Below are 8,828 nucleotides of genomic sequence, written 5' to 3'. Positions count from 1 at the left end.
GATGGAATCTCAGTGACATTTTAATTTGCATTTCTCTAATTGCTAGAGATGTTGAACATTTTTTCATACATTTGTTGACCATTTGTATTTCTTCTTCTGTGAAGTGCCTGTCCAGTTCCTTTACGCATTTATTGATTAGGTTATTTGGTTTTCTGTTTTTTTTTATTAGTTATAGGTGGACTCAATACCTTTATTTTATCATTTTATTTTTTTATGTAGTGCTGACAATCAAACTCAGTGCCTCACACATGCTAGGCAAGCACTCTACCGCTGAGCCTCAACCCCAGCCCTGGTGTTAGGATTTTTTGAGTTCTTTGTATATCCTGGAGATGAATGCTTTGTCTGAGGTACAGGTGGCAAAGATTTTTTCCCATTCTGTAGGCTCTCTCTTCATGTACTTGATTGTTTCCTTTGCTGTGAAGAAACTTTTTAGTTTGATATCATCTCATTTATTGGTTCTTGATTTTACTTCTTGTGCTTATTGAGTCTTATTGAGGAAGTCTGTTTCCGAGCCAATATGATAGAGAGTTGGGCCTACATTTTCTTCGAGTATGAGCAGGGTCTCTGGTCTAATGCCAAGGTCATTAATCCACTTTGAATTGAGTTTTGTGCAGGATGAGAATTAGGTTTCAGTTTCATTCTGCTACATATGAATTTCCAGTTTTCTGAGCACCATTTGTTGAAAGAGGCTATCTTTTTTCCAATATATGTTTTTGGCAACTTTGTCTAATATGAGATAACTGCATTTATGTGGGTGTGTCTCTGTGTCTTCTATTCTGTTCCATTGTGGGCCTTCAATTCTATTTTTGTGCCAATACAATGCTGTTTTTGTTACTATAGCGCTATCGATCTTATAATTTAAGGTCTGGTATTATGATACCTCTGCATTGCTTTTCTCACTAAGGATTGCTTTGGCTATTCTGGGTCTCTTATTTTTCCAAATGAATTTCACAACTATTTTTTCTATTTCTATGAAGAATACCCAAAGGACTTAAAATCACTTATACTACAGTGATTCAGCCATATCAGTATTTATAGCAGCTCAATTCACACTAGATAAACTATGGAACCAACCTAGGTGCCCTTCAACAGATTAATGAATTAATAAGATCTTTTATATATACACAATGGAATATTATTCAGTTATAAAGAAGAATGAAAGTGTGGAATTTGCCAGTAGATGGATGGAACTGGAGAATATCATGCTTAGTGAAATAAGCCAGTCAAAAAGCCCCAAAGATTTAATATTCTCTTTGATATGTAGATGCTAACCCACAACAAGGGAGGGTGTGGAGGGGAAGTATAGAAGTTTATTGAATTAGACAAAGGGGATAAAGGGAAGGGAGAGGGGCTGGGAATAGGAAAGACAGTAGAATGAATCAGACATAACTTTTGTATGCTCATACATGAATACATGACCAGTTCATCTCCACATCATGTTCAACCACAAGAATGGGATCAAAATTGTAATGGGTTGCACCCCATGTATATATAATATGTCAAAACACACCCTACTGTCATGTGTATTTAAAAACAAAACAAAATAAAATAACTGGCTGGAAGTCTCAGTGAGGGAGCATAATGATATTTATCTTGGGTCTGCCCCACACAGTGGAAATTTTCTTGGTAATCAAATATGTGGAGGCTGTTAACTCCTTTAACTTATGAGTAACAAGGTAAACCAAGGCCAGGTTTATTAGGGAGAACTGGAGAGAAACAGATAAGAAGAACTCTCTTCTGATCAGAACAAATCTCCAAGAGTGGTTTTAAAAACTATCGCCATCTAACTGATTAGAATAAAACAAAATAAAACAAAACAAAACTATCATAGCCTAAATTTAATCGAATGAGACTGTGGAACAATTTGTGCCCAAATTGAAAACAATGGAGCAACGACCTGGCAATTAATGGAGCCCAACAGCTGAAAGTGACATAAAGTGAGGCAGAGATCAGGGAAAGAGAGATCAAGGAGAGTCCTGCTAAAACCACTGTCATCCTAGAGATTTCATTATGGTTAGGGAAATAGACTTCACTCAAACAGTCTATCCAAGTTGCTAAGCAAAGAAGAAAGAGAACAATAATAAAAATAAGCCCCAGACAGGGCATTGGAATTAGGGGGAGAGAAATCACCAGTTAGAGTTGTGATAATGTTACCTAAAATACCCAATTTTCTATAAAAAGTTATGAGACATGCATAGAAACAGGACAGTTTTACTTCTCCATGGGTGTGGGGAGTAGGCCACAGAAATTGCCTGTGAGAGGGCCTAGGTGTCAGATTTAACAAAGACTTTGAAACAAATATGTCTAAAGAGCTAAAGGAAACCATGCCTAAAGAAGGCATGATGACAATGTCTCATTAAATAAAGGATATCAATAAAAAGAAGTTATAGAAAGAACCAAATGGAAATTAGGGAGTTGAATAGTATAATTGAATCAAAAAATTTACTACGAGTGCTCAACAGTAGATATAACTGGCAGAGGGAAGATCAGTGGACTTGTAGACAGATTGGTAGAGAATATACAAATTGAAGAAAAAAGAATAAAGAAAAAATATAAATTAAAAATAAAAGTAAAGGATAGAAATAAAAATAAAAAATAAAGAATGTCAAGGAAGTATGAGATACAAAAAAAGTACACTTACACACATAATGACAAAAATAGAAGGAGAGAGAAAGGAGGAGAAAAATATTTTGGTAAATATGGATAAAAGCTTCTTAAGTTTGATGGAAATCAATTCATCTACACATTCAGGAAATCCACAAAATGTACAAGTAGGATACATTTAAAGAGGTCCAAATCCAGACATATCATTGTAAAAATGCTGAGATCAAAAGCCAAAGGGAAAACTTTGAGACAAGAGATAAACATTGGGAACAGTAAGGAGAAAAAGTACCATTGTTTACTATTGGTAAGAATGTAAATTGGTACAACCACTATGGAAAATAGTATGGAGGTTCCTTGGAACATTAAAAATAGAACTACCTTAAGATCCAGAAATTGCACTCCTGGATCTATACCCAAAGGAAATTAAATCAGTATGTGAAAAAGAAACCTGTACTTCCATGTCCATGGAAGCATTATTCACAATAGCCAAGATATGGACACAACCTAAGTAAGTGTCCATAGATGGACAAATGGATAAAGAATGTGTGTGTGTGTGTGTGTGTGTGTGTGTGTGTGTGTGTGTGGTGTATTGCAATATTAGTCATTAAAAAGAAGGAAATCTGCCATTTGTGACAACATGGATGAACCTCAAGGGTATTATGCTAGGTGAAATAAGTTAGGCAGAAAATAAGTTAGGCAGAAAAGACAAATGCTCCATGATTGCGCTGGTTTATGACATCAACAGAAGCAGATGAAATTCAGAAATAGAGAGTAGAATAGTGGTTTCCAGAGGCTGGGTAGGAGGAGGTGGAGAGAAGTTAGTTAAAGGGCGCAGACTTTCATTTAGGAAAGGAGTAGGTTCTGAAGATCTATAGAGCATAGTGACTACAGCTAATAGCTTTATATTGAATATTTGGAATTTGCTAAGAAAGTAGATCTTAGGTGTTCTTACCTCATATAAAAAAATGGTAACAGGGAGGTAAGGAATATGTTAATTAGCTTGATTGTGGTAACCATTTTATAAATGTGTATACATATGTACATACATATTTAAGGTAAAAAACACAATGATAGCCAAGATATGGATACAACTCAAGTGTCCATAGATGAATGAATGAATGGATAAATAATATATGGTGTGTGTGCACGTGTGTGTGTATGTGTTTGCGCACACACACATTGCAATATTACTCAGTCATTAAAAAGAAATATTCATTGTCCAAAATCATCAGATTGTCCACCTTAAATGTATGCAATTTTGGTCAATTATACCTCAATAAGACTGAAAAAAAGGAGAAAATCTTGGAGAAAGATGATTGTGAGAAAAATGATCTGTTATGTTTGTGGGGTCATCAATAGGATCAACAGTGGACTTCTCACAGAAACAATGGAGGCCAAGAAAGAAGCTATCCTGATTCAGTAATGCTAAATCAGAGGCTTACAGATCTGCAGCCCCAGAGAGATACTTCCACATATGGTCAATTATGTGCCAATACTTCCTAATCCTGTGTGCATTGCAGACATCCCTAATCAATCGTGATCCTTCTTCCCTTTGAACACAGTCTCAGCCTCAGAATATTCATAAACGACCATCCATCCAGGAAGCCACTGCCAGTCAACCAGAGCATGCACATGGTAGAAAATACAACATTTGCCATCCCAGCCTCATTTCACAGGTGAGGAGGTCAAAGGCTGGATGTTGCAGAGTTGGAGGTAGACTCACAGAAGTGTCCAATCCTCATGAAAACTGGTCCTGAGCACCACTCTGCTTTTGTTCAGATCCAGCCAGTGTTACAGGTCCTTCTAAATTTCTACCTCAGGAGCTTTTTAAATTTTAATAACTTGCTGTATTCCACATGAACAGACAGCTGTAGGACCGCAGTGTTCATACTTGAAAAGGTAATGATTAGTTTGAGAGAAGCTTGTTATAATATTTCAGGTTTCCCTGGGATTTTGCTGGGGTTTGAAGCTATGCTCTGGGCAGAGGCCTCTCAGTCTTCTTGCAGGATTTGAACTTGGCTGAGGTGAGGAAGTAGCTTCCTGTCAATCCTGCCTTGTCCTAGGCACAGGAGTCTACTGCTGGCAAAACTAAGTTTCACTGGCACCCTGAAGGGGGTTCTAAATTTCCATGGGTACAGCCTCTCATCTGTCTCTAGCTTAGAAGATGGTACCAGCCAGACCCGTAGCTGCCTCAGATGAGTGAACCATAACAAGTGTGTATTTGACTCATACTTATTGCAATGGACAGCCAGAAGTTGACAACACAGTGTACCCTAACCCAGCCTTAGGGTTTTCAGTTATTTAGTTAGGATTTCCTTTTTGCACCCCCACCACTTTCCTCTTTTAGTAAAGCATCAGCTGTGAGAGCTCGACTGGCTTGGGAAATCAGTTCTATAACAGTCTCCTGCTCTTGCCTAAATTTGCTGGGAGATGTCTGCTCTTGAGACAGTGTGAATCACAGCTTCCAAGGAAGATTCAACTGAGCCTCTTTCTCCTGTTCCCACTTACTCTCTTTTCATGCAGTTCTCTGTCCTCTGCAGGTCCATCCCTCTATCCTGAAATTGTCTCCTTTTCCAGCTCTGCCACTGCATGGGTGTAGTGTTGGCATTCAGAAAACTCCAAGTGTGACGGCTTTCTCTGGTTATACCAGGTGCTGCTGCCGCTGCCTTCTACTCTCCAATCTCCTGTCTGTCTTACTGATTTTACTGAGACCAACTTACAATGAGAACTACTAAATACTGTCTGTCTCCAAGGATTCCTGGAAGTACTCTGTAAAGTGCTGTTTTTTATTCATTTTGCCTAAATCCACTCAGATTGTTCCTATGAACACATTTATGAGAAATCTGATAGAAATGTAGAAACCTCATCTGCTTGTTGCCTTTTGATACCATTCTATTTTTTTAGAACATCGCTCTTCAGGCTCGGGGAGAACTGCAGTGTGGTTTGGAGGAAGGAAGCAGGCACCATGGGCTTCAGATGAGCCCAAGGATCCTTGCACTGAGACCTGGTTGCCCCGTCCAGTGCCCTGCACTGGCTGTAGTAGAGGTTGTTTTGGAGGCTGTTTGGCTTTACCAACTACAGAGTGCTGTAGCCATCTGGCACTTATCTTTTGTGTAACTTTTCTGTGGTATAACTATAACTTATTTCATTCAGTGCATTGCTCTGGAATACCTTTGCCTTTTATTTTACTTATAAGTGGAAACATACATTATTTTGTACAATTCAGGGGATCATTCTTTGCTGACCTTGGGGTGGTTGTAGAAATTTAGCACGGGAACAAGTGTTTGCTTTATGGGAAACCTCTGCAAGTTTTTTGAGTTAATTCCTGACCCGATAGAGTCTCCTTTGAAGTTAAAGGAAGAGGTTCATGACTTAGGTCTTTGTGAATGCTAAAGAATATTTATTGTGGCCTCAAGGTTCACTAGCCCAGTTTCAGTATTTCCATGACTAGGCTCTGGGTCAGTCTAGATGCCAAAACCTAATTCTCTTTAGGGTCAATAGAAACGAAGGGACGAAATCTTTCTGATTGTATAAAATAATCAATGATTGAGGTAGGAAACTTTGAGGAAGGATAGAGGAGGGGAATTATAAACCCTATCACAAGCAACTTTTAAAAAGTCCTCTTTAGACATGTTTGCTCTCTTTCAAAGCCCTTTCTCAGTTACTTTGACCTTAGGAGTTTCTTTTTCCTTCCATTTTCTGAGTAGCTTTGGGTCTCCTGTTTGTTACAGCTCATTCAGATGTCCAGTCAAACAAAGGTTCTCCAGTAAACATGGGCCTGGGCTCTTTGATTACTTAAAATTGCTTGTTTTCACTCCAGATGATAAAAATACTTTCTCCAAATACAGGTTGCTTTCTCCCTAAGATGCAGTCTGGCAATCAAAGAGCTCTCCATCTTATAATAATAAATCAAGGGAGCAAAGGACAGATGTTATCAAGACTTGAGACTAATAAGGCAGAGATTCTCAGCCTCTGAGCCATTAGCAGTTTGGGCTGGAAGGCTTGGCTTGTGCACTGTAGGATGTTTAACATCATCTCTGATGTCTACCCACTAGATGCCCCTTACTTCCTATTTATGACAACTAAAATGTCTCTAGTTATTGCCAAAATGTCCCCAGGGGAATGAAATTGCCCTTGATTAAAAAGCAATGATAATAAGGAATTCTAATAATTCATGCAGGAGAACATAAATGAACTGTTAGAGGGTTGTTGGTGGTACATCTGACTTTTCTGAATAACATCTCAGTGTTGGTTACTATGGATAACTGCATATTGGCACATTATGTATTTATAGCTCTATTTATTCCCAGATAATTGATTAGGTTATTTGTGTTATCACAAATCTTTCTGATAGGAGCCAGCTCTACTGATCAAGTAAAGGAAAGCTGGGATCTTCAAAATTCAGCATTGAATTTATCAACTTGACGTTTTTGCCTTGCTAATGGGAGGTATCAATTACTTGGATGGAAATGGAGATAATTGTAACTTTGGGACTTTTACAGTATTTGTAAAAGTTATTCTCTTTGGCTGAGGATTGCAGGTGAATTGTTGGACTTCAAAATATGGTAGATATCATGTAGACAATAAAATCTGATATTTTTCATTTACTCACTTATTCATCCAATCATCAAAGATTATTGAACTATTATGAGGCATGTGGACAGCCCAAATCAAATGGACTGTGGTGAGTGTTGTGGCCAATGCCATAAAGCCAACCAGCACCTGTTTACACTTCATCATGAGAGAGGAGAGGACAATCAAGAGAGGGATGCACAGCCTGGTATGTGGGGCTGTTCATGTGCTAACCTTAGGAATAATTTCCCCCTCAAGTCCTCGGTTCTCATCCTTGGTTTTTGTTTCTCTGTTGTCCTAAAAATGGCTTTACAAAGTGCATGGGATGGGGACATGCGAGCCTTGTGCTTCTCAGGGCCCTACCTTCAGGAGAGAGACCCAAGTGATCCTTTGGGTATAGCTTTATTCGCTTTTTTACTTTGGAGTTTGTTTTTCATTTTAGGTATATATATGTCTCATTATAAACTAGTTCAAGACTTCCCAATTGTTTCCTCGTCCTGGCACATATGGATAATAGATTAGAAGTATGGATGAGGGCACTAAGGGAAATAATTTTAAAACGTTCCCCTACCCTGACAGTTAATCAGAAGCCATGAAATAAGTTTGAATTTTTTAATTCTTTCCTGCACTTAGGGTGGGAGCTCATGGACATAATGATATAAGCCAAACCGAACTGTCTTTGCAAAATTAGAACATCTGGTTGTTTATATACCCCAAATTTTCTGTACTTGCCTCAAAGCTCTTTTTTTTTTTTTAATCATTCTCCTTTTTGTGAAATGGTGATATTTCTGCACCAATTGTTGTCACTGTCATGGCTACATACCATTAAGTTGGACCAGAAAGCCTGCTGATGTGGCTGTGCTGGTGAAAGAAAATGCTCTCAGCTTTTCAGAACATCGGCAGAGAGAAGCATCTAAAGCTTTTAGTCTTCAAGTTTAGAGGCTAAAATACTTTACGATCCAGGGGTTAAAACTAAGCAGCAGATGGTTACAGGTATGATGGCAGGGACTCAGGAACCTGCTCAGTGAAGGCCAGAGAAGCAGCTTAGATATGAGTTTGCCTGATGATGCTGGTAACTGAGTATCTTGCTTGATCTCAGTGAAGGTGACATGTGGCATATAGCTACAGCAATATGGCTTTGGAAAGCCTAAGATTATTTAAAGATGAGGGACCATTTTTATTTACTTCTTTATTGGTGCATATTAATTATACAGAATAGTGGGTTTCACTGTGGCATATTCATACATGCAAATAACGATTTGATCAGTTTGACCTCCCCTTGGTCTCCCCTCCTTCCTCTCCTCCTTCCCTTTCTCTACCCTAGTGTCTGCCTTCTATTTTCATGGGAACCCTTGTTTTGAGGGGCCACTTTTGGAAACATCAGAGTTGAGTTTTCCTTGGAGAAAGCTGGTACACTGGTGTGAGCTTTAGGGGAGAGGATAGCATTTAGTGACTATTTAGAAGTCATCAGAATATAGGCAGGAAATGAAGTTAAGTATAATCATCCAGAGAAGGTGATCGATATGAGAGATCTGCAATGTCTGTCTTAGGTTGGGTTCCCCAGGAATAGTTCTAGAGATAAGGTTTTATTCTGTAAAAATGAGTTAATTGCAAGACAAGTAAGAAAGGCAGAAAGTGGGTCAGGAAAAGGA

This window comes from Callospermophilus lateralis, chromosome 3, assembly GCF_048772815.1.
Source record: "Callospermophilus lateralis isolate mCalLat2 chromosome 3, mCalLat2.hap1, whole genome shotgun sequence".
Lineage (NCBI taxonomy): Eukaryota > Metazoa > Chordata > Mammalia > Rodentia > Sciuridae > Callospermophilus > Callospermophilus lateralis.
This window is presented reverse-complemented; position numbering follows the sequence as displayed.